Raw genomic sequence first — 14,762 nt, 5'->3', positions numbered from 1 at the left:
CTTAACATGACTTTTATGACCTTTGGCATAAGTGTTAACCCGAGAATGCCAGCTCTGTCGTGTCTACAAGCATGTGCGCATGAGTGGACAGAGTGCGATGGTGACATCAGTCATGGCACAGTGCCAAAGCAGACATATGAGAAATGAAAATGTTTGCCAAGCTAGCTTATTAGACAAAAAAAATGGTGTTGCTTAAGAGAATTTTGCTGTTGAAAAATCGGAATTGATAATCATATGGATTTGTGGGTAATAAATGTGTGCTTATGAAGAAGGGGTTTATATTCGTGTGTTAACACTCTCTGGGCGTCATTGTAAACTGCCCTCCATACAGACTGTTATATTTAATTTTTATTGATTTATAAAATTGTAAAAATAATGTAGCAATAATAGTAAGTGAATTTGGAGAAAGAAAAAAAAACAAGAAAAATCTTTAGCAACCTCACCATTCTGATGTCATAATTTTTTTCATGTTTGAGTTTTCCCTTTCTGCTGTTGGCTGACATATTTCTCCCCAGTTGGAATCCTAGCTATACAGACTTTTAATTTACCCAATAACATTCGCAAACTAGAAGCAGCTTAACTATTAGAATTATAGATGGATGAGTAAGAAGGGACATTGAAGAATATTTGGCTTGATCTTGTTCTATAGGTGAAGTGACAGAAGTGCAGAGAGGTGAAGGGATTTGCCCAGAGGATAAAGATTGCAGTAGCTGAGCTGGGGATTTTCCCAATATAGTGCTTTTTCGGACCACTGCATGATATCTAACTTTGTCTTGAGAATTGCCTCCAACTCCATATACCTCTTCCACTTGGCTTTTAAATAACATACATACATACATACATACACACATACATACATATGTAAATATATATTTATGTTTATAAACATGAATTGCTGTTGGATATATACAAAAGCTTAATTAAGGCAAACGTCCAATTTTATAAACAATTATGAAAATTGAAAATATTTGAAAAAATAGTCATGATTGTGGAATTTGACATTTTCTCACATAACAAGTTTCCTAAAAAAGTTTTTCTAAGATTTTATGCTGTGTACTATTAGGTTATTTATGATGGATTGCCACTACTTAGAAATGTGAAAACCTTGCTAGCGCTGGAAAGGAAGCTCATAGGAGATGAAAAAAAGAGTAAAGCCATAGGGTAAGCGCATTACATTGGACAATCGTTTTCTCACAAACAAAAGTTTATATAAACCTTATTAAATGGGGAAACCACAGATTCTTGATTATTTATTTGGTTCTAAGTAGAAATAAAGATTGATTCTGCATTGGGGTGGAGGTTCTACTTTTTTTTTTTAAATCCTGGTCTATAATATTATCCTTTAGCAGAAGTCTATAGAAATGGCAGTTACCATCTTGGAATGTTTTAAGTACAGCTGGATTAAAGTTTTTTTCTTTTTTAGGTATAGTTAGCTATACTTTTACAAATTAATAACTATAGAGAATTAAAGAGAATGAAAACACCTGACCAGATTTGCTAGAGGAGTGGATTTGTAGGTAACTTTGGGGAGGAGAAATTTTTTTCCTAGACTGTAAATCGATTTTGGTAATTAAAAATATCTGTGAAAGGCAAAATTTTCTACTTTTAAATCCATTTCTTAAGAGAACACTGCTTGTTTTTGTAGTAGAAGATGCCCATTTTGTTTTCCTGGTTTAGGAAGAAGAATATATCTCCAGCACATCAGCATACTCTGTCACAAAAATATGTGCTTAATAATTATTTCTTAAATGAATGGATTTTCTTTATTCCATTTCTTTACTTTCTGGCCTGTTTTCCCTGTTTCTCCAGATTCAGATCTTATATATAGTTTCTATCTGTCTGGTAGTCTTGATTATGCTGCAGTAACAAACTAGCCCAAACATCTCTGTGACTTTACACTCATGCTGCATGTCCATCAAGGGTCAACGGGGAAGCTCTGCTCACCTAGCCACTCAGGGATTCCAGCTGATGGAGGCTTCATTTCAACATGTCCTCCCACATCATTGCCATAGGGAGGAAATGATACAGTGGATCGTGCAGCTCTTAAATCTACTTCGAAGTGACACTTAACTGCCTTCCGCATTGGCTAAGGCAAGACACATGGCCACATCTAGATCAAACCCCTCCATGTTGCCTGGAAAGAGGACTCAATTTATTTTGCAAAATATCATTAAGTTCTATGAAGTACCATCATACATTTCAGGGCTTTTTTTTGTTTTGTTTTCCCCCATTCTTGGACTGCTTTTAGGGCAACCCAGTAGTCATTGGTATGGCCAAGTGGGCACCAAGAAATTACTCAAGTCAAACAGTAGCTTCTAGAAACTACCTCATCCTAGTTCCCAGAGCCCTTTGGGTACCCAGTGCCAGGGAGCCTGTCTTTCTGTTATTTATGGGGCAACTCTTACCACGGTGATAGCAGAGATGTCACAGCCCTGAGCTGGCTGCCTTGTTGAAAAGCATAACTGTGCTCTAGGCAGAAGATGGTCTGGTCTTGCTTTCCTGTTTAATTGGAGGCCAGCCTTGGCCGGCTTCGTCTGTTGTGGTTCATGTGGGCGGGATCACATGTTTCAGCGGCATTGCTGGGTGCCTTGTAGGTCTGATTTCACTCGCAGTTTCTCTTTGCTCCACTTTCAAGGTAAATTGCAGATTGAGGCTGTTTGGCCCTAAGTCAGGAGGGCTTGAGAAAAAGAAAACAAAACATCGCTTTGATTCAACAGTTGCTTAGTAAGTAGCTGCTGACCAGGAATCCACCACTTGTTCTATTCTAAGGCAAAAAAAGAAAATTCAAAGTGGTTTATGAGTGTAGATACCATCTCAGTTTTTTTAAGGCCCACAAATAAAATCTAATATTTAAGAGTGTGTACCTGTTTGTAAAAAGACATAAATGTTGGGTCCAAATTTGAAATGTTCTTGATTTTGCAACTCAAATTCCAAACTAGTTAAAACCCCATTCCCTAGGCTTCATATTAAATATTGCCTCCCCTGACCAGTTTCTGCCCCACATGCCCAGGTCTTGCTGGCTGCTTCTTTTCTTCCCTCTTTCAGAGATGCTGAAACTGGTTTATGTATTAGCAAGTCCATTCAAAACCAGGTAGGTTGATGCTTGTCTTTGAGCAGCTTGATAAATAACAAAACATGATCTTTTCTCAATACCACCTCCCTTATGCCTTCTCCCATTTTTTTTTTTTTTAAATATACCGGGGAGAAAAAAAACTTTCCAAACACAGAACTTTATGGCCAGAGACAATCTGGCTGCTGGAATAAACAGTCTGCTCCCTCGTTTACCATTCCATCATGGGCTTCAATTCTGAGAAGCTCGCGGCTGCCTGCAATAGTTCTTGCTTGGCAGCGGGGAAGTCTGCCAAGGTCCCATCAGGCTTGTTTCTTAAGCAAAGTTGTATAAGTTAACAGGTTTTATTGTTGGGGGTAATCTGGGGTTGTTCTTACAGGAGGAAGGGACAAGGCCCCCAGAGTGTTTGCCAGCAACAGCCCTTGGCTTTACTCATTCCGGCTCCTCATTAATTTGTGTGAGCTCAGCTCTGATAACAAACGATGGGGCAGGGGGATCCTATTCAGCCAGAGCTGGCCGGGGTTCGGCCAGTGAGCTAATTGCTCTAATTGAGTGGGAGGGACTGGCTTTCTCTCCATTCCATCCCTTCCCAGCCCTGTTTGGAGCGGAATGAATGGAGGCCCACTTCAGCTCCTGCTGGCAGCCCTGGTGGCTGGCTGTGCCATGGGACCCACTGCTGGGGTCCACATCACCCACAGCCCTCTTAGAACTGCTGTGCTGGTCCTTTATTGTATGAAGAGGTATTCCAACAGTGCCCATGCCAGGCTTTGCTCCCTTGCTTTCCTTTTGGGTTGAGAAACATTTCTGCTGTAATTTGTATCTGGGAAACAGCATTAGAAATGTGTTAGCGTTCCGCTCTGGATGGACAGATCATTTACAACTAGCACAATATATTATCAGTGTGCTGCTCTTTAGGACCTGCTATATAATAGACATGTAATGAAGCATAGGAAACATGGATTTCATTTCCAAGCCCTGAGAGGGGAACGTGATTTCAGGGAGGAAAACCCATCCCATGTGGGGGACATGGGATGGGTTCTTGGGGGACAGGGGAAGTCTGTCTCTTTAAGACAGACTAGGAGGAAAACCAAAAGTCATCAACTCCGAAAGTAACAAACGAGAGCCCAGAGCTGTGGCGCTAATGTGCAAACTTGTTTCTGTCCTCTATGGCGCCATCATTTATTCAGGAGGTAGAAGCAGAAGATGGGGACTTGCATTTGCTTGATACTCAATTATACATTAGTGTACATCACTTGGCAATCTGTTCATATCAATTTAATTGGATTTTAATATTGCCTCTGATCTTGTTGTCCAATTAACAGTACTGGCTGGCAATAAAGCAGAACCACACACTATGTAACACCTTTGATCCCTGCCATATGGAGCTCTTCCATTGATTACCACATTTTCAAAAAATTTCACTCTCTCAATATGGGCTGTGATAAATGGGAGAAAAAGCACATCCCTGATGTGATAAAAATTTCACTTCAACTCGCAACTTCATTTATTTTGTTGACATTCGGCTCTGATTAAGAACAATAAAAAAATCATGCCCTGAATATCATATGCAAATACAACCCTGGGCATGAATCTAATCATGCCATGGGAGCATTACCATGACTAGCCTGGCATCAGCTCAATTTTTTTTAAAGTGACAGCATACACTTCTGGGCTCGCCGTGCAAAGTAGTCGCCACCGCTATGTCATTTAATAAACATCCGATGTTTCGGTTCCCATCAAGGGATGGAGAAGGCATTTGAATTTCTGCCTGTTGTTTTGAGGCCTCTGTGTTCAGGTGAGGTCTTGCATTGACCCTCCCCTATCCCCATTCCTCTACTCCCTGTTCCAGGAGAGCCAGGCAGGTGCTGGGAGCTAGGATAGGGCAGTGGTTTCTGGGTGACCCCTCAGGTTTGTTGGGTGCCTCCTCTTGGAGCCACTCCCTCAGAAGGGGTAGGGAGATGGAGCTTTGGTTTGGAAGGAGCTGCCATGTGAAGGACAGGACCTCTCTGCTTTAGGAAGCTTGTGAATGTGTGTGCGCGCCAGCTTCCTGTTTGCCTCTTGGAGTTATGCAAGCAATTACGGCTTAATGCCCTGGAGACACTCCCAAATGACAGGATTAACCCCCAAGGGAAGCAGGCTTCTGTTGTGAAGGATTACATCAACGTTCTAAAAAGCCTTTCCACAGCTCTGAGGAATTGCTGATCCTTTTCAAGCTTGGACAAGAAGGTTGCCAGTGGCCAGAGCTGGGAAATGCCAGGGAGGTCCCTGTCTGCTCTTGTGGGCTCTGCTCTCACACCCTTTCCTGCTCATCCTGCTCTAGGACAGACTCCACAGGCCACCTCTTCCTGTGCTGTTGGGTGCTACCCAGCTAGGACTGGAAAGCTTGCCTCCTGGCTGTAGAGCAGGGCCATCCAGCCCAGCACTCTCACAGGGACCTGGGAGAGAAAGAGGGTGGCTAAGGTGGCCATGCCCAATAGCAGTGGCAGCGAGGGTTCCCAGGAATCCCAGCCACTTTGAGTGTGTGTTGGGGGGGGGGCGGGGGTGGAGAGGGGCGGCTAAAGCTGTCGGTTACACATGTCATAAATTATTTCTTGACCATTAGCAGTGTTTCTGCCTCATAACTGTTCTTCAGGCATATTAAATCAGTGAGAAGGGAGAGCATGCTAGGACATCTGGGGCTGCCAGATAATTCAGTTAATTTCTATTCCCTTGAACCTGGAGGTGTTAATTTGGAAGCACAACAGAAGAGCCTGAAGAATGCTAATACGTCATTTGAATGATTAATGCAATCAGGGGGACTGGGGGACCTCTGTTTACTCTTTAATTTTGACATGGCACAGCAAGGAGGAGAGTGGCTAATTTTCCAAAGTTAAGGACAGGTTGGTTTCATTTCAGTCACGTGGCCTCAGCTGGGGTTTGGGGAGCTGGGGTGACTCAGAAGGGCTGTATCAGGTGATGGGGGCCAGTTTTGTTCCTATAATGGCTACAGCCAGGAAAACAGATGAAATTGTTTGTGATCTGATGAGCCCTGTCCTCTTAGAGTGAGGAAGCTCCCAGAAGCTGCTGGGAACAGCAAGCAGAGGGAGAAGAAAGAAAGAAAGAAAGAAAGAGAGAGGAGGGGGGAGGAAGGAAGGAAGGAAGGAAGGAAGGAAGGAAGGAAGGAAGGAAGGAAGGAAGGAAGGAAAAGAGAGAGAGCATGGAAAAACATAGCTGAAAATAGGTGATAGCCTTATAATGTACATGTATTTTTATCTGACATTTCCAAATTGAGTGGCTTTCTTTAAAAGAAGGAAAATAGTTCCAAATTTATTTAAATGGAACCTTATTAGGGAAAGCTAAGGATGGAGCAACTATTTAAAAATATATTTTGAGGAGAAACTCAATGGAAGACATTTGATTCTTAGCAGACTGTAGGCATTTTAAAGAAGCCTTGTGTCTATTTATTGCCCTGTCTTTGATTTAGAGGCAGCTTATGACTGTGATATCAGGAAATTTCAAAGGGCACTTTCCCCCTACCAGCCAGACACTGTAGTATCTCCTTTTTTGAAACAAAGGAGGTATTGTGAGAGTGAAAGGGATTTGGCCCCAAGCACTAAACAAATTCTAGAGAGCAGAAAAAAACCCCTGTAATTATGTTAATAGTAAATTAATGTTTTGCAATTTACCCATATCACCTCAGAATAGGTGTTGTTCAAAAGCACCTATTGGAAATCCTTGGCAGACACACTGGAGAAGGGAAGAAGTCAAAATGTTTAGTTCCCTCAGAAGCCTCGTGTTTAATCTACACATGGAGCTTCCCAGTGCCAGAAATACCTGTTTTCCTGCAGTGCCGCCCAAGAGAAGCTGGGACAAGGGGTCAACTACCTGAGAGCCGCCTATGGTTTGGAATTTCCTGCTTTGGCAACTACCTGGATGGACTACTGCCTGATCTAGCAGGTCCTTTCCATCTTGGAATTCTTTGACATTGTGACTAGCCCAGACTTCGTGGGCCTGTAACAGTGTTACTTCTTGTGACCACTGCCTTTGGCTTTCTGTCCTAGATGACCCGCGGGGGTCTCAGTTCACATAGGGCCCTGAATTGAATAGACCTCATTTTGATTTTCATGGAAAGGTTTCTCAGTAATTATAAAGTTCTTTTCCCAAACCTAGCATGTAGATCAATAAACATTTACCGAGGAGCTCTATATGCCAGGAAATGTGCTGAGCCCTTTCTGGCACATAAGAGTTTTCTCGATTAATTCTTAAAACCACCCTGAGGGGTAGGAGTTATTACCCATATTTACTGATGAGTGCTAAGTAACTTGCCTAAGGCCCCAGTTGAGGGGGGCACATTTTCTGACCAGGCTGTTCTAGGTACAAGTGTGAAGTGGGCCAGGCCCCTTGGTACCTCAGGCATCCTCTCTGGTACAGCTGCTCTCCCTCAGTGATATTTCCTATTTCCTTCAGGCATCCAGGAATTTTTTTTTTCTTTATGTCATATATTTTCATCAACTTACTTTCAACTTACTTTCAAGAAAAGTTCTTCTATTAGTCATGTATTCTTTAGTATGAATTTAAACCCAAGTCAGAAACTGTGCTAGGTTTTTTATTTTTTTAAACATCTGATTCTTCATGATTAATTCTCAAGGGATCTCTCTATTTAAAATTTTATAGCTAATAATGGAATAAAATATTCTACCTGCCTTTTAAAGTAGCTGAGGCATTAACGAGTAGGAACAATTAGGGCAGATTTGCTTTAATCTTTCAGTAAAGGAAATGTTGGCTTTTTCTGCCATATACCAACTAGAAACACTCTAGAAACCAGCACTTCTGATAAGCCTTTTTATGGGTAATGAAAATTGGTTTAAATAAATCACCAGGCTAGGAAGGAGGAAGCCTGGATTTTAGTCCCATGCCACTAAAATGTGTGTTTTGGGGCATACAGGGCTGGAAAATGAAGGGGTTCAATCATAGCAGTGCTTTCTCCCTACCTCCTCATCTATAACAGACATCATTAATTAATATTGGGGCTGTCTGATCAAGTCTGGATGCTGTTTGGAATCTATCTCTACTAATCCTCCAAACAGCATTGTTTGCGAGGTCGGGCAATTAGGTTCATGAACTTGTCCTAGAAAAAGTGGTACATACCTCATTGCTGAATATCACTACAGTCACCTTCGAAGTACTCCCGTTGGGAAGCTATGCACTGACGCCAGCGCCTAGTCCACCCTTCAAAGCAATTTTGGAACTCTTTTTCTGGAATGGCCATCAGAGCTGTCGTTGTATTATCTTTGAAGTCCTGAATGTCATCAAAATGCCTTCCTTTCAATATTTACTTTATCTTCGGATAAAGAAAGAAGTCATTGGGGGCCAGATGAGGTGAGTAGGGAGGGTGTGCCAATACAGTTATTTGCTTCCTGGCTAAAAATTCCCTCACAGACAGTGCCGTGTGAGCTGGTGCAGTGTCATGATGCAAGAGTCATGAATTGTTGGTGAAAAGTTCAGATCATTTTCGTCTAACTTTTTTACACAGCCTTTTCAGCACTTCCAAATAGTAAACTTGGTTAACTGTTTGTCCAGTTGGTACAAATTCATAGTGAATAATCCCTCTGATATCAAAAAAGGTTAGCAACATCGTTGCAACAAGTTCGGGCGCTTAATTGTCAGACCGCCTATCATTTGCATTTGGCCCTCAAGATGAAACCTATTGCCACCCAAGGACTAGATGATGTTCAACATTTCTTCCCCTTAAAAGTTCTGTGAGATCTTTAATCTAGGAATGCAGCTAGGTCCATGGTTCCTAAACCTGTCTGTGCATAATCACTGGGGCTTTATAAATATACCTCTTAAATCAAATTCTCTAAGAGTGAAGTTTGAGAGTCTGTATTTTTATAAAGCTCCTCCAGTGATTGTAATGTAGCCAATCTGTGGAACGGCATTCGGGCACTGTCACTGTAGATTATGTGATTCAGAGATTTATTTATTTTCATAGTGGGAATTTACAAGTTAAAATTATTGCCATCCTAGCAGAGCCTAATGCATTGATTTTTAGTTAGCTAAAACTTTTTGATGAATTTCTACTTTTAAGTTTTGCTGTTTCACCATCAAGCTATGGAGTACTGCCCATGTCTGAACTTGTAGAACCCTGTTCTGACTGGGTTCAAGTATTGGATGCACAAGCTTATCAGCTGTGTGACCTTGAGTAAGTCATTTAACATAGGCAAGTAATTTAATATTATCTTCTATAAAACCAGCGGCAGAATACCTACCTTGCAGAGTTATTGAGATTCCAAGATTCTTTCCTTTCTACTTGATGTTACATGTGACAGTTGTTGAATACCTACCATGGACCAGGTGGAGAGGCAAGATGAATAAATGGAACAATGGTTTCTGAAAGTCATCCAAAGCAATGTGTTACTTTTCTTACCACAGTTCCCATGTTACACCTAGGCACCTGTGTACACATGGACAACTGAAACAAGTTTCACAAAACAGTTTTTATCCTTGCTGTGCATAATGCACTTTGAAAATTCCTATTCTGTTCCATTAAACAATACTGCCCATGATCGCTACATTAATTTCCTGGGCCGCTAATGGGTCATTACTTACATTAGACCATTCTCACCCCCAGTTTCTCTACTGACTCCTCAACATGACTATCCAACCCCTGTGTATATACTTCTAGTGTGATAGGAAACTCTTTGAAGTCATGAAAAATATCTTTCAATTCACTCTAGCTAATATTAATTGAGCATGGACTATTAACAAAGCAATTCACTGTCTTCATACTGCATATTTTATCTACAGGCCTATAAACTGATTATTTGGAATGCTGATTGGGTTTCCATAGGACCCTTTTGCTGATCCTTGGCTATCCAGGACCAACTCTGGTGTTGCTTTGTATTTCAGACAACAAAGCCTTCATTCCTACTCAGCTGTCCTGTGACCAGTGTTGATAAGCTCATTACAGCCCAGAGGTTCCTGACTGACAATGACATGTGTTGCCTTGCTTTTTAAGAATGACCTTTGAATGCTAAGGCAAGGAACTTTTTTTACTAGGCAAAGCTAGTAAAGAAAAAATTTTGGTCATGACAGAATTTTGGAACCATTTAAAACTATTTCTACTATGGGAACTAGGACCAAGAACTTGAAGTGCTGAGTAGGTAGCTGTTTGTTGGGGTCTGATGGGACTGGTGGTGTATCCTGTCATGGTTCTGCTGAACATGCGAAAGTATAAGGGATGATTTCGTGAGGCATTCGTTTTCATCTAGAGGGCAGATGAGAGGACAGTTCACATACACATTGGAAAGCATGAGGCATGATCAAGAATAAATTCCTGGATGAGGACTGAGTTAGTAATAAACCACATAATTCAGGTTTGAGGCAACGGCAACACACTTATATAGGGGAAGCACTGTGTCTGAAACTCGGATGTGTGCCAGGTTAACATCAGTGTTGGATTTCTTCATATTGATTAAATTGATTGTTAATTGAATTAGTTATGTTGCCAATTAAGCATTGATCCAAAAGAGTTTCTGATTTGAAAAAAAGAATCACATCTAAGTTTGCTGATTTGACTTGGAAATCACACGGGTGTTCTTATTAAGCCATAGGGAAGTTTATGATGCCTTCTTGGGGATGGGGTGTAATGGTCAGCAAGATGAACTCTTTAAATCTTTAGTGACATCAAATTAACTAAGGATAAATAGGAAGGAAGAGGAAAAACACAAATACAGAAATATATTCATACAAAGTGCAAAGGGGAAATGGCAAAGACAAAGAGAGAGAGAGAGAGAGAGAGAGAGAGACTAGTTATAAAAAATGCCTTGAGAGACATGATGGAACCTAGGGATTAACTAGGGGTGTACACCAACAAATGTGTACTAATCTTTAGTACATCTTATTATATACCACTACATAATATATTTCAGTAGGAAGCTAGTAATAATAAAAAGAGTTCTGGTTTAAGGATCAACCAGTTGTGTGTGACCTTAGGCCAGTTAATTGACCTCTTTGAGCAGGTTTTCTCATTTAAAAAATAAAAGGTTAGGCGACAAGATTTCTTTAAGGCCTTCCTGCAGCTTGAAAATGCTATTATTCTAGAGATTTATACAAGTTACACATCAGTGAAACATTACAATGGCTTCTAAGCAATGCCGTCTAAATTCATAAGTTTATCCATTCAAGAAATATTCAATAAGGGCCTATTAGCATTTTAGCTCCTCAACAAAGTGACAAAAGTTTCTCAGCTGGGTTCACTACTATTTGGCTTTTATACTTTTTCGTGCTCAATCAAAACTCAGGCTACCACTGAATAAGGATAGATTCTGTCACAGGGAAGAGGCAGGGTGGTTTCAGGATTTAATACCAAGCCTACTTCAGGCCACAGACATTTCACTTTATTAACATGTGAGTATGTTACATTTATTACAATAAAGGAACCAATATTGATGCATTGTAATTAACTACAGGCTACACTTTATTCATATTTTCTTATTTTTAACATAATGTCCTTTTTCTGTTCTAGGATCTCATCCAGGATAGAACCACAGGTTTAGTTGTCAAGTCTCCTTAGGCTCCACATGTCGGTGAGAGGGTTTCAGACCTCTCTGGTTTTGAATGATCTTGACAGTTTTGAGGAGGACTGGCCAAGTATATTGGCGAATGCCCCACAATTAGAATTTGTCTGATTTTTTTCTTCATGATCAGACTAAGGTTATGGGTTTCTGGAAAGACCACCAGAGAGGTAAAGTGCCATTGTTATCCCATCACATCATATCAAGGGTATATACTCTCAACATGATTTATCATTGTTGATGTCGACCTTGATCCCCTGGTTGAAATAATATCTGTCTGGTTTCTCTGCTGTAAAGTTACTCCCCACCCCTTCCATACTGTATTTTTGGAAGGCAGTCACTATGTGAAGCCTACACTTAAGGGATGGAGAACTATGCTCTTCCTGCTTGAGGGGGTTGTATATATAAATTATTTGAAATTCTTTTGCATAGAGGATTTTGGGTTATCATCCCACACTATTTTATTTACTTTGTCGCTCCAATTGTTCCAGCTTTGGACATTGGGAGCTCTTTCAGTTGGCTCCCTATGTTCCTTTGACATACCCTCAGCATCGGGGGGGGGGAAATATTTATTTGTTTATTTATTTATTTATTTATTTTTGAGCACTTTCTTACTTTTTGACCCTACAAGATGCTCCAGGCTTATCTTACATATTTCCTGCCTCATTCGTAGAATTGAGCTTTTCTCCAAGGATGTCTGTTTCCTTTTATTGGAGAATGGTATTGGAAACCAAGATTTGGATGGTAGGGGTGCTCATTGCTTCTGTGGTGGTGTTGACTCTAGGCTCTGTCAGTTGGCAGATCAAGGAAGCACAAGTATATGTGTGTATACTAATCCATATACACGATATAGGCACATATCTAGAAATATTTTAAAATGTAACCATCTATATGTATATTAAGCTAAACATGAGTTCATTTTGATGTCCGCAACTCTAATCCATTACCGCATGGATCATTATATTGTAGCTTTCTTCTTTTGCTTATGTGTAAACGCCTTCTCCAGCAGTGAGCAACCTGACTCCTACCACTTGCCATCCATTTACTTAATTGTTCAATCCCTACATATGGATAGCAGTATCAGAATTATTAACTTGAATCCCTGTGGGAAACAACTTTGTCAACAAGCGTTCAGTGCTTATATATACAGTTGCTTTTTGCCTTTATTCTTAAAAAAACTCCACTCATTTCCAAGGTTACTTGAGTCAGCACCTTCTCTTGCCACCTCCATCAGTGATATTGTTTCATGCATTTGTAGCACAGTTAGATTCTTTTGTCATGGCCTGTATTCCATCCTTGTGATCGTCTGACCTTCACAATTTGTGCTGTAAAATTTGACAAATGCACAGTGTTATGTATCCACCATTACAGTACTATATGGAATAGATTCACAGCCCTAAACAATGCTTCTCCTACTTAGCCCTCTCCTCTTCTCCTGAACTCCTGGCGACCGCTGGTCTTTTTACTGTCTCGTATAGATTTGCCTTTTCCACAACGTCATATAATTTGAACCATAATATGTAGCCTTTTCAGACTGGCTTCTTCTTCTTTTTTTTTTTTTTTTCTAGTTAAACAATGATTTTATTGCTTGAGTACATAGACAAATTTATGCAACCAGGGCAGAGGCTGTGGATGACTCGTATTTCCAATTGGCGGGGAGGACTCGTTTGGTCTTATAATATCGAGCCAACCGGTGAATACGGCTCTCGATCAGAATCAGATGGAATTTAGCATCCTTATCCTTTCTGTTTCTCTCAAGATGTTTTCCGAACGGCAACAGCTTTCTTAATTAAATGGTAGAGATCCTCAGGAAGATCAGGCGCAAGTCCTTTGGACTTAAGAATTCTCAGGATTTTATTGCTTGTCACAAAACGTACTTGTGCAACACCATGTGAGTCTCTCAGGATCACACGGATTTGTGAGGGGGTCAGCCCCTTCTTAGCCAGTTTGTAGATCTGCTCCTTCACATCATCAGATGTCAGCTTCAGCCAGGTGGGGACGCTGCGGCGGTACGGCAGAGCCGACTGGGACAGGCCCTTCCCGGGAGCATGCATGCGACCCATGATGGCGGTGGTCAGGCCCAGACTGGCTTCTTACACTTAGCAATATGCACCCAAGGATGGTTCATGTCTGTTTGTGTCTTGAGAGTGCATGTCTTTTTATTGTTGAATGATTTTCCATTTTATAGGTATGCCACAATTTATCCATTGACCTGATGAGGATATCTTGGTTGCTTCCAGTTTGGGTGGCTTATGAATAAAGCTGTTATGAACATTTGGATACAGGTTTTGGTTTCAAATTAGTTTGAAAATATCTAGGAGCTTGATTGCTGGATTGTAATGGTAAAACTGTGTTTAGCTTTGTGAGAAACTGCCAAACTTGCTTCTAAAGTGGCTGTACCATTTTGCATTCCCGTCAACAATGAATGAGAGCTCCTGTTGCTTTTTATCTTTGCCAGCATTTGGTATTTGCAGTTAAAAAAAAAAATTAGTCATTCTTATAGATTTTTATTGGCATCTCAGTGTTGTTTTAATGTGTAGTTCCCTGATGAAATATAATGTGGAACATTTTTTTCATATGTGTATTTGCAGCTGGCATATCTTCTTTGGTGAGGTGTCCATTCAGATCTTTTGCCCATTTTAAAACTGAATTATTTGTTTTCTTATTGTTGAGTTTTAAGCATTTTTATACATTTTGGATGCCAGTCTTTTATCAGATAAGTGTTTTGCAAATATTTTCTCCCAGTCTGTGGCTGGTGTATTGATTCTCTTAACAGTGTCTTTCATAGAGCAGAAATTTAAAATTTTAATGAAGTTCAACTTTTCTTTCATGAACTGTGCTTTTGGTATTCAATGTGAAAATTCACTGCCAAACCTCAGATCATAAAGAAGTTTTCTTACGTTTTCTTCTAGAAGGTTTATAGTTTTGAGTTTTATATTTAGGTCTATTATCCATTTCGAATTAATTTTTGTGAAAGATAATAGGTCTTTGTGTCTGGATTCATTTTTAACATCATCATTTTTGTTTCTGGATGTCAAACTGTTCCAGTGCTATTTGTTGAAAAGATTATACTTTCTCCATTGAATTATGTTTGCTCCTTTCTCAAAGACCAGTCAACTGTATTTGTTTGGGTCAAT

General features: G+C 40.3%; 1 pseudogene; it reads right to left on the bottom strand.

Moving 5' to 3' along the window:
- Positions 1–13,218: 13,218 nt before the first annotated feature.
- LOC109379480 (40S ribosomal protein S13 pseudogene) lies at positions 13,219–13,701 on the bottom strand (annotated as a pseudogene).
- Positions 13,702–14,762: the final 1,061 nt, after the last annotated feature.

Source organism: Hipposideros armiger, unplaced genomic scaffold (assembly GCF_001890085.2).
Source record: "Hipposideros armiger isolate ML-2016 unplaced genomic scaffold, ASM189008v1 scaffold_2, whole genome shotgun sequence".
Taxonomy (NCBI): Eukaryota; Metazoa; Chordata; class Mammalia; order Chiroptera; family Hipposideridae; genus Hipposideros; species Hipposideros armiger.
The sequence above is the reverse complement of the archived record's forward strand: the minus strand, read 5'-3'. Positions and strand labels throughout refer to the sequence as shown.